The 19,264-nt window shown below is 41.2% G+C and overlaps 1 long non-coding RNA gene across 1 annotated transcript; it reads left to right on the top strand.

Moving 5' to 3' along the window:
* The first annotated feature begins 1,108 nt into the window (after positions 1 to 1,108).
* LOC115647160 lies at positions 1,109 to 17,667 on the top strand. The gene is made up of 3 exons (XR_003999226.1): positions 1,109 to 1,257; positions 2,487 to 2,547; positions 15,795 to 17,667. It is a non-coding gene; the product is annotated as an uncharacterized LOC115647160 (long non-coding RNA).
* The last annotated feature ends 1,597 nt before the right edge of the window (positions 17,668 to 19,264 follow it).

Raw genomic sequence — 19,264 nt, 5'->3', positions numbered from 1 at the left:
ACTTCCTAAGAATAATGATAATGAAGAGACTAGGGGCAGATTCACAAGCATGCATAAGAACAGCCAAAGGTGCATCTAGCCCAGGGATAGGCAACCTATGGCACATGTGCTGAAGGTGGCATGAGAGCTGATTTTCTGCAGCACTCACACTGCCCGGGTCCTGGCCACCAGTCCGGGAGGCTCTGCATTTTAACTTAATTTTAAAGGGAGCTTCTTAAACATTTTAAAAACCTTATTTACTTTATATACAACAATAGTTTGGTTCTATATTATAGACTTATAGAAAGAGACCTTCTAAACATGTTAAAATGTATGACTGGCACGCGGAACCTTAAATTAGAGTGAATAAATGAAGACTCGGCATACCACTTCTGAAAGGTTGTTGACCCCTGAACTAGCCCATTATCCTGTCGTCCGATGGTGGCCAACGCCAGGTGTCCCAGAGGGAATGAACAGAATAGGTAAATCATCAATGATCCATTCTTTGTTCCCCATTCCCAGCTTCTGGCAAACAGGCTAGGGACACCATGCCTTCACTGACTCCTGTACACTACTCTGGCACTACAAAGCAGCCATAAACTCATTAAGCTGGGTTTTCATCAGCTTTGCATTACTGGAGCAGTGCAAAGCAAAGCAACCAGAGCAACATTCAGGCATTCAGAGTATTTTTATTAGAAGTCCCTGGGTCAGGTCTTTTGGACTTGGGTCATCACATGTTAGTCAGGGCTGAAGGCTAGTTTACAAAGCCAAAAGTGAATTTCTTTATATCAAACATGAAAAAAAAATATTTTCCCTTTATTGAGTACAATCAGTTTAACATCAAAACTAAAATGGAGTTATTGAGTTCAGATGTGCCCATTTGCAGCGGCTACTCAGAAAAGACTATTTAAACTGACATTTAAGAGGCACTTAGTCTAATACATAGGCAAAAAGAATCTAACAAATATAAACAATGGGATTATTGTGTTTCCAAACAGTGCAGATTGCTCACATGCACTCTTTTTCTCTTGGGTTACTTCATAAAACTTGTTTGCACAAGGTCTCAGTGCAAGTGTACAGCAGCCAGCTGTTAACGTTTCTAAGTATTCCTTCACGAGAGAGACTGCAGCAAGTTCTGCATGGTCATTACGATAGTTCCTGTCTTTCTGCCTGCTCTGCACTGGCAGACACTTTGGCCCATGCAGAGCCAAAGTGAGTTTGAAAGGACTCTGCACTAGCACAGGAGTCAACACATGGGGATCTGACTACAGAATCAGGGTTAGTACTATTACTGTTGTTCATTTGTATTGGTGTAGCACCTGAAGGCACAAGACAGGACTGCAGCCCCACTATACTAGGCACTTTACAAACTCATAGTAAAATATAGTTCCTGCCCTTAAATGCTTACAGTCTGATTATACAAATTAGGTCAGAATTCAGCTTCTTAAAAAGTTTTTCAACGCAGATGAGTATCTACACTGAAGACAATTATGTCAATGAAATATATCTTAATAAGTGTTTTACTTTAAATATGTTTTGGGGATTCAAAATGCCTTGTGTGCATGCACATGCAAGACATTATATATGTGTGTGTCTTCAGTAAGATCATGCTCAGATAAACTCTGGGAGTACAAATAAATAGACAGTATAAATATTGTTGGAAAATTTGCTTATTTCTTAGACATTTTTCCTGTCTGGATTTGTAAACAAAATAATATTCGAAAGCTACATTACACGGGAAAAAAGTTTTCAAATGACAAGACTCTCAGATCAGCCAATAAGCCATTCAGAAGCAAGGGAGTAACTCCATTCTTACCTCATCACATTTTGTAAATTTCACAGCTGTTCTGATCCTCTTCCAGGGTGCCTTAGACTAGAGATTGATGGAGTATCTCATTCACAGAGACTGTCATATCTAGGCAAAGAGAGTGAATTAAAGATAGGTACTCTCCTAAAATGAAAATAGCTTCATAAGGCTCTCATTTTGCCCCCTCTTATGCAGGCTGATCTGAGTAGGACATTTGTGGAATGAACTACTACTGAACTCAAGTAAGAGTTGCAGTATCAGACCCTAAAGCATTATCTGCATATATATATATATATACACACACACACTCATTTGTGTGACATGATCTATTTTTCTTAGTGCAGTGTGAAAATAAAAGATTTTGTGGTCCACATTGAATTCAGGACCCCCTACAGCAGAGCCTCTGTGGAAAAGAGCGACATCACTGACCAAAGGGATACTGATTATAGGTAGCTGCCGACTATATGGAAGACTATGTGTGGACTTATATGGAAGAATAAGTCTTGACAGTATCATTTTATAATGGCTGCCGTGGAAATTGATTTATGCTTGACTATTAAAATAGTTAGTCCCCAAAATAGGTTTAAATATTAATGGCAACACAGAAATTCACCACCACAATGTAATCGGTTATAGCCCAGAAAGCTAGGGAGACACAATGCACCTAATAACCGCATTTTTCTCCTCTCTTTTTAAACAGGTCACAGCTTTCCTTTCTCTGACTCGGAATCAGATTTTCCTCTGTGCTGAAGGCTAGGCATGTGAGTCTTACACTGTAGCTGTCTTGTACTTGTAAAAGAGAGAGCAGAAGCAGAGCCTTGGGGTATGTCAATATTACAACAGCCACACAGGACACTTTCTGCATTTTAGAAAGCTCCTTAGTATTGGGTTAGGCAACAGTCACAGGAGCATCTGATTTTTTTTTTTCCACATAGTCAGAAGAAAATGTGGAACTGATAAGAAACACCTGTGGAAAGGGAAAGCCTTTGGAAACCAGGTTTTGTTTAGATGATGAAGAGATAACATCTAAAGACATGTGTTGCTAGGCCAGATGCTCTTAAACAGAGTGTCTGTTTAAAAAAAAAAGTAGTAGTAAATTTCAGGTAATCAGCTCTCTGTGCAAGGGAGGGTCCTAGAGGATCATAAGGCAACATTGGTGCAGTGTGCAAAACTGCACAAAACTGTATAGACTTACAGTTTGTCTTATAGTTTGTTCATCACTTATCATTTGGTTCCTAGAAAACATGATTCCATTCACATTTATATTGCATCTTGTAAATATTTTCTTGGAACTACTGCAGGACATTGCAAAACACAAATGCACATATTACCAGTTGAACGTATGTAGCCAACATTTTCTCTCTCCTTGCAGCTCAGCATATCCCTTGTGTTCTGTATATATAAACTTTACTGCACTTTATATGTTGGGATTTTTTTGTTTTGTTCTAACTTTTACAAGTAAAACAAAATATTTCAAGCAATTCTGTTATACCATTTTTGTCTTATTTACTTAATGCATTTTTTTTATTTCTTTGTCCTGCACTAAGTATAAAAAACTAGAAGTAAATTATGCTTGAGTATTCCTTTGTGCAGCCTGGAATGGGAACAGTAATTAAATAAGTACTGGAAAATGTATAGTATTATGTGGATTCAGTGGAAAACCATTATAATAACTCTGTACCATAACATTCTGGCAGGAAATCAGCTAGAAAACTGTGGAAGACAGTGTGTGTTTGTTGGGTGGGGGGAGGAGGGAGATGGTGGTGGTAGGAATAAGGGGTTCCTCTAATAATTTTGCCTGATTTTAAGCATGAGTCGTGACTTAAGTTCAGTGGAACCATTCATATGCTTAAAGATAAGCAGGTGCTTAAAGTATTTTGCTGAATCATGTCTTTAATTAATACTGAGAGATTGCCACAAAATAAATACTCATGTACACACATTATAATATCATTTAATATTAAAAGATGTACTATCCAGGTGAAACATTTGATGAGCCCTAATTTAACCTAATTTATAAAGTAAGATACTGAGAGAAAGTTGTGTGAAAATTTGTTTGTGCCAAGGTTTTCTTTGGTTTCAATCCGTGTTAATTTGCACCTCCCTGTTTAACTTTGAGATTGATTCTCAACTAAAAGTCCTTGCAGTCAAAACTACTGAGTCATGCTCATTTGATAATCAAAATAATGGGAACTTGAAAATCTCCACTGTTTTTGACACAAAAACATAATCAGTCCCAGGTGTGCACAAAAGTTTCATGAATCTTAGTAATCTTTTTAAAATCCAAATCTGAGTTCCAAGTTCATAATTTATCCTTCTGTCTATCTAGATATTTATATGGTTCTAATCACTGTACTGAGTTCTGCACAGACTTTAATGAATTAATCCTTTTCAACTTGTGAGGTTGGGAAGAATTACTAGCCACATTTTACAGATAGAGAATTAAGACATAAAGAACTTAAGCTGGGAAAACCACTGTAGCTCAGCTGACTTCAGTGGAGCTACACCAATTTATACCATCTGACCATATGGACCAAAGAGATTAAGTAGCTTGCTTGAGAAGTCTGCAGTACATCTGGGGAAAGAACCAAGAGCTCATAACACATAATCCAGTGTCTTAATTACAAGATCATCCTTCCTCTTGAAAACATTTGTGAGTACTGTCAGATTGGGCTAATGCTATTTTACTAACCTCTTATCAAAACAATCAGGTAGTTATTTGGAATGAGTGAACTCAAAGGAGTTGGGGATTGAATTATACTGTTGACAAAACGGTCTCTCTACAATTACATTGTACTTTATCTTAAATTAAGCAGGTAGGCCGAAAATGTTATAAAATGCAGCAAAACTACTGTATTTGTAATCATGTTCTGAACAGTGACAAGATAAGAGAACATAGTGGTTAATATGATACAAGAGAGATAAAAAAGTTGCCAAGAGGGTGAATTAGGGACAAATTTTCAAAGGCTTCTCAATTCAACTTCTAAGTCCCCTAAAATGAGCTATGTCTGGATAGCTCTGTGCTCCGGTAAACAGCCGATTAAGTCATTAAAGTGGTGCACATTTTACTCAAACATGTCTTCATAAATGTACACACATGTGCTTCAGTGGCCAGTTTGGGAAGGAAAAAATGGGGAATCTGAGTATGCTTAGTGTTGCTGGATTTGTTAACTATTTTGTGATATTCCAGGCAACAGTGCAGAATTACAATGGTAATATGACACAATGGTATCGGTCAGAAGCAGAATTGCAGCAATCAGTAGGAAAAACTGGAAATATATTTCAAACTCATTTTAGAAGTTGTTTCCTTTCAACATCACATTACCTTTGCTTAACAAAAGACCTCATGCTGCTGGGATCTGAATAAACACCAACGGCGAAACACTCACTGACGAGTAAGAGACAAGGCACAATTGCTGTTGCCAAAGGGGAAAATATACACTTCAAACTAATTATGTTAAGAAAAGTAAGGATCTGATTCTCTGTAACTTGAAGTCTTTCCATCAAAATTTGAGGACTTCAGTAACTCAGCCAGAGGGGTCTATTACATGAGTGGGTGGATGAGGTTCTGTGACTGCGATGAGCAGGAGGGCAGCCTAGATGATCATCATGGTCCCATCTGGCCTTAAAGTCTATGAGTCTTTGAGAACAGGAGGAGGAAAAAAATGCTCCATTTTGATATTTCAAATTATTTGAATGATGAATGAAAAATGCCATTCAAAAAATAAAGTTGCAAAGGATAAATTCATGAATGTTTATAAAGTTCTAGCAACTATCTATTCTGTTTCCACAAAAATAAGTCGGTGTGTGTCATGTGAGATATTTGTAGGGGCTTGATGTTATAGTGCAGTGATTGCCATTTATTTATTTTCCCAGTAGTTCTTTTCAGAACTCACTTTCAACCATGTTGTAATCTTTATTCTACTTAGTAAAGGGGAACATTAAATGGCTCTCCAACAGGAAAAAGTGGAGGGAGTGCCCATTTCCAATCTGTTGTTGTACAATGAAGCAACAGCTGCAAGCAGTTTCTTAAATTATCTGCATAACTCAGCACCACCATCTGGTGTTTGTAAAAGAAGGTTCAGTTTCCCATATAAAGCATGTTCAGTCCCTATTGGTACAAATGCAAGGGGCAAATACTTCTGTTAATGGATTAAAGCAAACAAACCAAAACAATAAAGGCAAAATCTCACAGAGGAAGCTCTGCTAGTTTCAATTTGCAGATTTTCTAATGAATTATGCCTTTGATTTGGGGGAAGAAATTGTTCTGGTTTCCCCGACAAAAGAAGCCAGGAGATCTCTGAGGAGCAGTGGTTCTCAAACTTTTGTACTGGTGACCCCTTTCACATAGCAAGCCTCTGTGTACTACATCTCCCCCCCCCTTTATAAATTAAAAACATTTAATATATTTAACACCATGATAAATGCTGGAGGCAAAGCAGGGTTTGGAGTGGAGGCTGACAGCTCATGATCCCCCATGTAATAACCTCATGACCCCTTGAGGGGTCCCGACCCCCAGTTTGAGAACCCCTGGGGTAGATCTTGGAGAGCCACAGGAAGCAAAGGTCATCTGTGCATATGCTCCTTGCCTCCAATGTGTCATCTGGCCCCATCATCTCCTGCTGACTCCTGGAAGAATGACTTTCCCCTGAACTCCCTTGGAAGGGAAACATCACAAGTGAAAGCTGCCTCCACAAGGATAAAAAGGGAGAATATGGAGGCACCCAGAAGGTCTCCTCAAACCTGCCCACTGCCTAAAATCCATACAGCACCCCTGAAGGGGATCCCACTGTATTAGAAGAAGGGGGGAGGATGGCACCAAAGAACATCCCCAGTCCACGGTCTCCCTTCCGCATGTGAATGGAAAAGGGAAAATGGGGCCCGTTATCTTTAATTAATAAGAGGCCCTGTGTTGAAATGAATGGTTATAAGCCCTGATTTTCAGGACAAAGGAAACTATTTAGCACCTTTGCACTCACTGAATCCAAAAAGCAGCCAGAAGCTGGTTCATCTCCCCCTGTAAATTTGCCCAGCTTCAGGGCTGTGCACTGTGCTAAGTTACAGCCATGGGTAGGTAGCAGCTTCCGGGGAGTCACCTCCTACTCCAGGAGATGTGAACAGTGGTGATGCAGAAGCTTGCTCTTTTCCACCAAAGTATTCCCCTATGACAGGGATGCCCCAGCTGACCATTTGGGTCAGCTTTGTGCCTTTGAAGCCGTATATAGCAACCTTTATGGAGCTAGGGACCTAGTTTGTACTGGACAGAATAACAATTTTAAAATGGGTTACTCTTCAATAAGGGGTAAAACCAGCCTCCACAGAGGTCGCCACAGCAAGAGAAATGATGCAGTTGCACTGCACATGGTGAGAGAGAGTAGACACGAGGAGGGGACCTGCAAGAGGGACATATCCCCTGTACAGCACTGAAGACAATTCCATAGAGGTGTCTATGTGGCAGTGGGCAGTAGGGCCTGGACCAGGTGACATACATTTCTATTCAAGGGCACCATCATAGGACCTAATCACATCAGTCACACCATCAGAGTCTCATTCACTTCACATCTACCAATGTGATATATGCCATCATGTGCCAGCAATGCCCCTCTGCCATATACAGTGCCCAAGCCGGATAGTCTCTACACAAAAGAATAAATGGACACAAATCAGTCATCAAGAACTCTAACATTCAAAAACCAGTCTGAAAACACACAATTACAGACCTAAAAGTCACAATTCTTCAACAAAAAAAACCTTCAAAACCAAACTCCAAGGATAAACTGCAGAACTGGAATTAATTTGCAAACTGGACATCATTAAATTATGCTTGAATAAAGACTGCGAGTGGCTGGGTCATTATACAAAGTAAAAACTATTTCCCCATGATAATTTTTCCCTACTGTTACTCACACCTTCTTGTCAACTATTTAAAATGGGCATCCTGATTATCACTGCAAAAGTTTTTTTTTCTCCTGCTGCTACTAGCCCACCTTAATTGATTAGTCTCATTAGAGTTGGTATGGCAAGACCCATTTTTTCATGATCTCTGTGTATATATATCTTCTTACTGTATTTTCCACTGCATGCATCCAATGAAGTGGGTTTTAGCCCATGAAAACGTATGCTCAAATAAATGTGTTAGTCTCTAAGGTGCCACGGGTACTCCTAGTTCTTTTTGCTGATACAGAATAACACAGCTACCACTCTGAAACCTATACATTTCTATGCAGATACTCCAGTCCCCCACTTTCATAGCAGAGATGCTTTGGACCTGTGGAGAGGACCTGTGGGATGAAGTAGACCCTAGGGGGAGGGGAAGGAAGGCTTTGCAGTTACTCTGTTGCTTTGAAGAGGGAAGGGGATGGATTGTTCTCTCTCTCTCTCTCTCACTCACTCACACACACACACACACACACACACACTCCCCACCCCCACCTTTCTTCAAAGAGACCCAAAGCCCAGCCTGTTACTCAGACTAAATGCCATATCACTAGTACGGCCATGAAAGATTGAAGACTCAGACCTAAAGCGAGAACAAAATTCCCTAAAATGATATGGATGGAAAACTGGGTCCTAAAATTATATCCAAGTTTCTATATGCTCTGAGTGCAGGAAAGCGCAGGAAAATTTCTTGCCATGTCCGTTACTGGATTTCTGTGGTGAAAAGTCCATAATATTATTTAGAGAATAGATATCATGCATATTATGAATCCTTTTCAGGTCATAATGTGGCATTGCTTGGGTTACATGTATATTTTAATCTGGTTATGTTTCTGTCCAGGATTTAAAAAAAAATACATTCTTTAATCTGCAAATACATATTACCAACCAGGGTAAATGTGCATGGGGTTATTAGTCGGATGGAGAACATTTTAAAAAATAAAAACCAAAATTATTATTTTTAATTTTAGAAGCCTTACAGACAATGTGAACTTGATAACTATTTTAAAATGTTATGGCTAAATACTTTTAAATCCTTCAGTTGTCTTCTTATGTCCCTGCCTCTGTTATTGCTGTCTTGATTGAATAGGCCAGAAAGCAAAGGTTAATCTCCACTCTGACATTCCTTCTAAAAGAAATTCCACTGCCTTCTTCCCACACACATGTAATGTACATATTTAATAAGAGTGAGCCACCCTCCCAAGCACCTGAATGTGTGCACATCAATATTACTGGGACAGATCTGGTTGGTCCCTAAACAGACAAGACAAAGATGACTCTCAATGCTGTGATTGCCAAAGAAAGAGTCTATCAGTATAGAGTGAATATGATTATGGAAGAGGAAGAGACTATAATGTGATAAGTAGCTGGCAAGGAACCTCTGATAGACCATTGTGAGTTAAAGCTAAGTGGTGAAGACTGACAGACCTTTTACTGCTCCAGCAGCTATGTGGATTATTTTATTATTTGAAAGATCAATTCAAATGAGATTTGCTAGTTTAAAAAATGCCTCTTTCTTCACTAAAGACATGCTGGTTGTGTTAAGCATTAACTCTTTCAGAGATTTAGATAAATCTTTAGATACTGCAGTGAGCAACTTCTTTGCCAGTTTTAGCTTTCCAGTTTAATAATGCCTATGGACCTGACAGAATGCTGCATTATGAAATCCATTGCCCGACAAAAGAGTGTAGGGGCCAGAATGCAACCCTGCCTAATGCCAGATATCAATTTAAAAGATGTTGACATCTGATTCCCCAGACGAACATGGACAGTGGTTCCATTATGTAGCTCTCTAATATGTCCAGCAGAGTGGTAGGGACACCTATGCCTTTAAGGCCTTCCATAACGTGTCAAGGTCTACTGAATCAAATGCAGCCTTAAGATCAACACACACTATGTGCAGGGGCTTGCTGAACTCACGATGTATCTCTCGACAACCAGTGGAGGGCCAAAATGGAATCTAATGTGGACCTGTTCCTCATAAAGCCTGACTGTGGAGGACAACACTTCTGATGTAGCAAAGGCTCCAGGCATGCCAGGAAAACATGTGCAAACACCTTCCCTGGAATGAAGATCAATGTGATCAGCCTGTAGCTCTTAGCTCTTTGCTTGACAAAGCTGGAAGCTTTCCACACAAAATGTCAATGTCATTTATTGGGCATAAAGTGGAATGACTTCATCTGTAATGCAGATGTTTATGGTCACTTGGGTGTAAAGACTACTGAGGCCATTGTCCGAGACAGTGCCTTATGCTTTTCGGTCATGTCACAAGGATGCTGCAGGACTTTCTAGCGAACGCTGTTCTCTGGGTGGCTTGTAACATCCAGGATAAATTTCCACCAATCAAGGGGTGGAGGCGGCCCAGAGGCAAGGTCCCTATTATATGAGTTCATCAAGTCTGTTCCAATGTTGGACTCTCAGGCCATCAAGCCTTTGCAGTTGTGCAGGAATGGACCAAATGGCAAATGATTGCTATGGTCAATTGTCTGGCTAATCGTTGAAGAAGAAGAAGAAGAAGAAGAAGAAGAAGAGAAGTTTAATCATGTTACAAAAAGCCTTTTTCTTAATGCCCTTATTAGTAATCTGATTGTGGCTGAAATCAAGCTTTTCCAGCTCCCATAGTTCAGTGAAGACATCATGGGAATCACTGATTTTTATTGGCTTCCAAGTATCATTCCTTAAGGTTGTGTGGAGATTTGCAGAAACACTGCTCACTTGATTGAAGCTCATCTTGACTATGCACAAAGGTTTTGAAGAGTGTAATGCCACGGAAATGGATTTGCTGATTAGTCTGTTACTATCTAGGATAAGTATCTTCAAGTTGTTGCACCTAGCCAAAGTTTGCTCTGACATTTGGCTGATGCTGCTGTTGTTTACCCTTAGTTTTACAAGGATAATTGGCAGATTGGTAATGATGCTGCAAAGATTATTCTAATCAGTGTATGCTTTTTTGCGTACTTTCAAGGGCTCCTTCTATTGTTCCGTGATTGAGATTGAGCTTGTTGTTATTTAGGACCAAGAACTCCAGTGACAAATATTCACCCAGTTAGTCCAAATGGATAAAATCTGTCATGTTATTTATGAAATATATGTCATTAAAGGAGAGTCCATATAGGATTTTAGAGAATCCTTTCTCTGAGCATGGAGCCACTCTGAAAAAAGTAACACAGCCAAATGAGAGAGTATGTCAAAAGTTGTAGTGAAGAAAGTCTTTCAAAAAATATCAGTGGCCAAATTGTAAACCTCTCATTCTCATTGGTGAACAGCTGCTCGCTTTGACTTGAATTGTTTCTATTTATTAAAGTAATTGCTTACCATTGGGAGTATGGAGGTCACAATCTAGCCCTCATTTGCTATATTATAATGTTAGTTTAGATTTAATATACAAATTATTTTCAAAAGCAAATGTTCCTCTTTTTACACAGCCTCTCTTCTATGCAGTTCATAATTTCTTTTTATTTTTAAGTTTCTTCTCTCCGTGTAAATCTATGTAATATATGCTGACACCTATCAGTGTAGTATTTGAGCATCTGTGCATTATTACATCCTTTTGTGTATGTTGAAAAAATCATTATTCATGATTTGTTTTTGGTAACCGCATGAGGGTATCACATAATTACATAGGAATTCTATTATAACATGGCATTAATTGATGTTCAATTGTTATCGAGTACCCAATAGTTGCTCATAAATTTCCATTGTACTGAAGTAATAGGTATCCTTACATAATATACAAAAATTACTTTTAAACTGTTCATTTAAGGGATATACTAGATGTATCTGGCTGCTTTATCTGCTGTATGCTGTTTCAGAACTGTTGTTTTCTCCTGCAAACTGGTGTCTTCCCTTGTGTAACCCTTCTGCCCCTCTGAGTTGGCAGCAACAAGGGCTGGGTTCAGTATCCAGGGGTTCTGTTTCAGTAACACAATGCATAACCGGCTCGAGCCCCCACCCAGTGACCTGGGACACTCACATACCACACCCCCCTGGGCGCCTCTAGGAGGCAATACTTCCCCTCTCGCAAGCACGGAGTCTGAGTGTAGCAAAATCTTTTTAATAAAGGAAGGAATCAATGCGGCATCCCATTGGAGAAACACCACAAACAGGGTTATAACACAAACCATAAACAAAAACCCATCTCCAAGTACGTTTGGCACTGTCCTTTTTCCCCTTAGGGTTTTAAGTCCAATCACCCCAAAGTCCAACAACCCCAAAGTCTCTCGTCAATGCCACCCCAGAGTTCGAGAGTTTATCTGTAGAGGTCCCTCCCCCCAGCCTGGGTAGAAAGGGGCACCTTACATGGTCCGGGGCCAACTGCTCTGCCTCTCCGTGGGTTCTGCTTCTGCCTTCTCCACAAACTGCTCCGCTTTACCAGCTGCTCCACTCTGCTCCTCCAGCCGTCCTCAGAAACTGCTCCGCTCCACCAGCTGCTCTGCTCCATGAGCTGCTCTGCAAACTGCTCGGCTCCTCTCGCTCTGTGGGCCGCTCCACCCGTCCCACAGCTACTCCGCTCTGCCAGCCGCTCTGCTGCCACCAGCCGTCCCCACAACTGCTCCACTCCACCAGCTGCTCTGTTCCACAGTATAACTTCAGGCTCCCCCACTAGTTAGCACAGTACTCAGTGCTCTCAGCTCAGTTATTTCAGCTCTTTAGTGATTTCAACTCTTAGTGATCTCAGCTCTTAGTGGGGGAGCCCCAGTGCTAGTGCACCATTAGCCCAAAGTGAGTTCAGCTCAGTAACCAGTATTTAGATTCTTGAGGGAATAAAAAAAATCAACTCTGACATTCCACAGTGGAGAGAGGAGGGGGTAAAACTGGTGCTTCTGGCTCCACAAGGAGACTGCACCACCAGGCACAGATACCTGTCCCCAGCCTCTCTCCATTCACTGGGTTTTGGAACCCATGTCCCTTGTCTAGCAAGTACCACCCAACTGAGGGTGAGTCATTTGTCACCAAGCAGTTCCACAGCTCAGCAGTCTGGGATAGGGTAGGCGTGCCTATGCAAATACACTCTCTGAAATTCTTTCCACCAGATGTCAGGGTAGAGCTTATCCTGACTCTGCTTACACTTGTGTAGCAAGCACATTCCAGGGGGCAATAATGATCTTCAAAAAATAGGTTAATAAGCTGATTAGGAGTCTTTGTTTCCATTTGGTGATTCCTAGAGCTGTTCTCACTGCTGAACAAGTCCAGAGGTTAAGCCTTACACCTTGTGTGGGAAAAGTGAAAGGCAGCACAGAAGCTGCAGTAGTAGTGAGGTTTCCCATACCTGCTGAAATCACTGAGAGTCAGGTTAAGTGGTAGAACCTCATAGCAGAGGGACGAAGGTACCAGAGAGCAGTGTTGGAGAGACAGTGGTAGCAGAGAGTGGCAGCAGCAGAATGGTGGACAGTGATGGCAGAGAGACAGCGGCAACTGTCAGCCAGTTCCAGAGGCAGCACCAGCAGAGACATTGCTCAGTGCTTTGCCCAATGGGTAGAAGGTGAACGCTGGGAAAGCCCCTCTGAACTCTGCACTAATCAAGGACAGCCAATGGTGAGTGCGGTGCAGCAGATGATGTGCTAAAGGGACTTTCCCACCGCTATTTGGGAAGCTGAGGCAAAGGGCACTGCCCAGTGTGCTGTGGAATTGGGTTTACTTATGGTTGCAGATGTTTCAATGTGGTTGTGGTGTTTTCCCAAACTAATACTTGGTTCTCTTTCCCTTTCAGTGAAAGTTCTTGTTATAAACAGCCTCCGTGCTTAGGGGAGGGGAAATATTGCCTCTTACAGGCACCTGGGCTGGTGTTAAATTTTCCCAGATTACGGTGGAGGGGCTCAATCCAGTTTTGTTTTGTACTGTTAAGAGGAACCACTAGATATTGAACGCAGTCATTGTTGCTGCCAACTCCACCAGCCTGAAGGGTTACATTTAAAAAGAAAATGGTTAGAAACCCAAGATATTGAAAGATTAAACTTACAAGGGGCAAAAACTTTTTGGAAGTATAGAAATTCATATCCTCTTTATCCATACATAAAAATGGCTCAGTCTCCTCCCCCCCCCATTCACACACACTCTGTATGCCAACACCCTGATCCTGCAAGTCAAGGAAAGCTTTGCTCTGGCTCCTATTAGCAGGATTTTGTTTGTTTCATCTTCACTGCAAGAATGAATGCAGGGGATGATTAGGCCCAAGCAGGGCCAGAGCTTCCATTTAGGCAACCTAGGTGCTCGCCTAGGGCACCAGGATTTCGGAGGGCGGCATTTTGCCGACCTCGACGGCAATTTGGTGGCGGGGGGTCCTTCCGCGCCCTGGGTCATCGTCGGCAATTCTGCGGCGGTCCTTCACTCGCTCCGGGACCTGTCGCCGAAGTGCCCTGAAGACCGGGAGCATGGAAGGACCCCCCACACACACAGCAGAATTGCTGCCAACGACTGGAAGCGCAGAAGGACCCCCACCTAGGGCATCAAAAACCCTGGCGCCACTCCTGGGCCAAGTATGTATCGCAAAGCAAGTCTTCACTGAAGATATGAAAAACAGACCTACCTTTAAAAAAAAAAAACTAAACAAAAAGCAAAGTTAACTTACACTAATGATGAAGAAGTAGACAGGCATACTCTTATTATGTCTGGAGGACTTTGGGTTGCCTTTTATGTGCAATTTTATGTCAGGGAGTTTCCCACTGATATTCAACAGAATCTGAATGTTTATGTTAAGAGGGGGAGGATGGTGTTGTGGGTAAAGCACAGGAGTAGGAATCAGATGGTCTGCATTCTGTTCCCAGCCCTGACAGGGGCTGTCTGTGTGACCTTGTACTAATTGCCCAAGCTGCAGCCTGGCAGCTGGATCCACACAAGTGGATTCTGATGCCAGCCCAGTCACACTAATATCATCGGGACTGCACAGGTGCAAGAGTCACTAGTGTTCCAGCTGGATCCAGACAAGTGGATTCTGATGCCAGCCCAGTCACACTAATATCATCAGGACTGCACAGGTGCAAGAGTCTCTAGTGTTCCAGCTAGATCCAACTGCAGGATCAAACCCCCTGTCAGTTAGTGACTTGGTTTCCCTGTCTGTAAAACTGAGATAGGATAACAACTTGCCTAATTCACAGGGTGTGTGGAGAATTAATTAATATTGATAAAAGTGTTTTGAGATACTGGAATGGAAGGTGTTATTGAAGTGCAAAGTATTGTGATTATTATCTGCAGGTATGTTGCAATTTCATAACCATCTTGAGACCAATTGTCATTTCCATGTCTCTGCAAAAATAAAGATTTTGACTGATTGAGTGAATGAAATAATTGAAAAATAATTATATTTTCTGCTTAAATTGTTTTGATTTCAGTCAGTTAAACTTAAAATTATCCTACTGAATGCTTAAAATACAAAGGATTGCCTCTAAGGTTTATATTATCATTATTTTGCTGTGTATTACTTTTTAGTCATTCCTACACTGGCTGCTGCTGTTTACACATTATAAGTTTCAGCATGTTCCTCAGCTTTGACTCCATTATACACTGTAGGCTAAATTTTTGTGTTATTACTGCTATTATTTTTTGGATGTGTCTGCCAAAAATGTCCACCTGGAAAAGATAATCGCTTTGGGATATCATTAAATACTTTGTGAGGATTAAAATGGAATTAACAGAGATCAGTAAAGAGGCACCTTTCAGTCAGTTTGAATAGTTTAACACTACACCACCATTATTCTGTATGCCTCAACAGCCAACTGTCCCCCACAAAATATTCCTAATAATATACACAGAGGTTAGCAGAAATAAATACTTAGCTATTATAAGCTAACTAAATTAAAAATAAGTCTAATATCAGTCTTGTATTTTATCAGCACAATATAGTGAAACAACTGAGTAAAGTAGTCTCAGATATGGACTATGGTAATAAACTGGTAACTGAAAAGAGTATCTATAGACATTGGTTACCATTAAAAAGTCTATATTTACCATGCGATTTCTCCATACACAACAGAGGTGAGTTAGCAGCAGTTCTTAAGCAGTGATCTGCAAACTATTGTTGATCTGTGCAGCATGTTCTGGTCAGATGATGCTGATTCCACTTCTTTCCTCACAGATGTTGCTGCAAGGACCCACTCCCTTGTTTCAGTAAAGAGCCTGTAACGTTGCAGAAGCCGGTGTTAAAGAGGAGTATGCTTGGAAACCATCAGGGCCCCCATGCAAATGTAAGAACAGTCCATAGCCACAAGTGAGACCTCGTGACTCTAGTTCTTCTGGGCGCTGTAGTGTTTCAACAAGATACTTCAGCAGAGAGTGGTGGAGAAAGGAAGTGCAGTGGAGAGAAAGAAGAGTCAATGGGAAGAAAAGGAATTCTGCAGACGTAGAATTAAAGGCCATTTCCCTCTTGTGAAGTTCCTAGTGGGCCACATGTGCATAGGATCTTGAGATGAAAAAATCAAAGGAAACTGGTGAAAAGAAAACTAATTTAAACTTAATGTTATCAACTATAGCTATATTAAATTCATTCAGGATGTTGTAGTTGTCACAAACATAGTTTGGGGTTATGTTGGGGACAGTGCAATGGGAAGTGGTCGACAACATCTTCCCCCCCCTCATTAGAAGTGTGGCCCACACTGAAAGTATGAACCACTGATACAATGGCTTTTCTCAGAGCTGGCTGATATTTTTCTGACCAAACTGTTTTTCAGCAAAAATTTGGATTTTTGACAGAGCACATTGTGTTTTCTTTTTGGTTCATGGAAAAAAATGATTTTTTTTGTTCAAAAATCAAATGCCTAAAAGCCTAGATATTCTGAATGAAAAATTTCCTAACTTTTGAGTGCTTGACTTTGCATCCTTAATAATCTTTTAATGTAGTTTTTTGAATGTACTTATGTAGTATGGTAGGACAGTTGCTGCACATTCTGAGGAAGATCTGTGGCCCCTGCAGTGGCACCAAGGGGATTTAAAGATGCCTGAAGGAAACAGCTGATGATTGCCTTAAGGTAGATCTACTCTGGACCTGTAGGTGTAATTTCCAGCTCGGGTAGATGTACCTACGCCAGCTCTGAGCCAGTTAGCCTGCTAAAAATAGAAGTGTAGTTGCAGCAGCTTGAGTGTGATCCTGTCTGAAATGCTAGATAGGTACTTGAGTGGCTAGCCTCTCCAGACCCTTGCACAGCCGCAACCGTAGTTCTATTTTTAGAATAGTATTTGATCAGAGCTAGCACAGGTGTATTTACCTGAGCTGGAAATTACAACTCCAACTCCAGTGTAGAAATACCCTAAAAGTAGGGGTATAGCCAGCCCTACAGCTCCCTCTTCTGGCTTCCTTTCCCTAGCGTAGGGGGCATTACAAGACAGACTTTGGGTATGACAGGGAGCAATGAGTCCCATCAGTATTGCCAGTTATATTATTTCTGTATTTGGCAATGGTGTGATTACTGCTGGACTTCTGTTGGTGAGAAAAACAAGCTTTCAAGCATACTCAGAGCCCTTCTTCGGGTCTGTGAAACTTACTTATGGAAGTAAGTTGGGCTGTTATGTCTTGGGTGATTGGAAGACAGCACTATGGGTAGAAGTAGAACTTAAGTAAGTATTCCCAGACCTGAAGAAGAGCTCGGTGTAAGCTCAAAAGCTTGTCTCTCTCACCAACAGAAGCTGGTCCAGTAACAGATATTACCTCACTTCCCTTGTCTCTGTGTTATTTGGATCTGGCACTAGGATTCCCAAGGAACTTAAAGCTAGAGCAAATATTTGAGGGACATTGGCTGGATGAATAGTTTGGATATGGCTTATACTAAGGCAGAGTTCTCAAAATGGGGGGCAGAACACGGGATACATTGTGGGGGTGAGCTGCTTTAGGAAAAAAAAATCTTACTGTGCACATTTTACCAACAGCAATGGGTAGCTACCAAACAAGCAAAGCTGATTCCTCCAGACATACCAGGTCTTCAGAGGGCGCTGTGCATTTTGACAGATTTCTGTTAAGCTTGCATAACATTATACATATACACGGAAATATATACACGGGATACATTGTGGGGGTGAGCTGCTTTAGGAAAAAAAAATCTTACTGTGCACATTTTACCAACAGCAATGGGTAGCTACCAAACAAGCAAAGCTGATTCCTCCAGACATACCAGGTCTTCAGAGGGCGCTGTGCATTTTGACAGATTTCTGTTAAGCTTGCATAACATTATACAAAGTGACTGCCATCTGTATGCTAATCCATGTGCTCCGTCACAGTGTGCACATTTAATTGCAAGCATTGACCACAATCGCAATTTTGCTTTTGCTCTTATTACAATGGATGGTTGGCTCATTCATGCAACAGAAAAAAAAAAACAACTCAAGTGAAAAACAAAGAAGCCAAAACTGATTCAAGTGAAGCACGCCGCCACATATATCAGTACAACTACTTCTGTGATGGGGCAGGGAGGGGGCATAAATTACTACAGACACAAAGATGGGGGTCATGCGATCAAATAAGTTTGAGAACCACTGTACGAAGGTGTATGGCGTTCCCAGTGCCCATGGTAAAGCATCAGCCTATGAAAAATATTTATTGTGGTTATAAACCTATTCTGTAGCGCCAGCTGCATGTTAAATCTTAGGACTCAAAGTAATTTTTCATTAATATTTAGTGTGTGTACTGTAACAGTTACTGTGCTGGCTGGGTCTGTGTGGCACATCCACAGACAACCCCTATTGGAGGAGGAGAGGATCTCTCAGAAAGAAAGGATACTACTCTCAAGAAGTTGTGGGTGCAGTGAGTGTGCTTCCCTTCTGGAAAGGAATCAAAACTGTTCTCGTCAGCCATAGCAGCAGCAAGAGGGCAGCTGCCTCTATACGCTCTTCCAATAATAAATTATAATAAACACGTGTTGTATTGTTGACTGAACTTGTACCTATGTCATCATTCTAGGAACTCTGCCTGGTGTACTCACCCACCAGTAAAAAGACTGTGAGATCACACAACAGTATCATTGCCTTCCACTAAAATGTTAGAGCAACTCAAGTGTGTGGGATGATGTCACTGTGCAGCAGGTGGCCTACCACAACTAAGAGAGAGTTCCTGATAGGTCAAATGGTAGAGCAGGCAGGGTTATGTTTTCAGAACAGAAGATTATTATTTCTGTCCCGTGCTAACATCTGTGAAGTCCGTGCAGCCACAGAATTGTTACAAGAGGAACACGCTTACCTTCAGAATCCAAATCTCAGTGTACTCAAAACAACCCAGTTCTCCACCTCTCTCATGATCCCTCCCTCTTGCCACCCAACAGCAGTCTCTAGCAACTCTCTCAGGGGTAACCAGACTAGACCTACATTCCCCAAAGATGGGCCATGTGTCAACTGGTAGTGTATGTCTGGGGGATCAAGGAAGGATTCAGTTACTTGGGGAACAGAGACTCATCCCAAGCCCCAGACTGCCTGTCCTCATAAAACGCATTTTCCAAACCCTTAGTATTGTCATTTAATGAAAAGTTCCCTATGTTCTAAGGGTTAATACAAATGCAATGGCACAGTAACATTGAAAATAAATGCTTTTCTTTTTAAAAATGGATTCAAAATTTCCATCCTGCC

Source organism: Gopherus evgoodei, chromosome 1, assembly GCF_007399415.2.
Source record: "Gopherus evgoodei ecotype Sinaloan lineage chromosome 1, rGopEvg1_v1.p, whole genome shotgun sequence".
Classification (NCBI taxonomy): Eukaryota; Metazoa; Chordata; order Testudines; family Testudinidae; genus Gopherus; species Gopherus evgoodei.
This window is presented reverse-complemented; position numbering and strand designations above follow the sequence as displayed.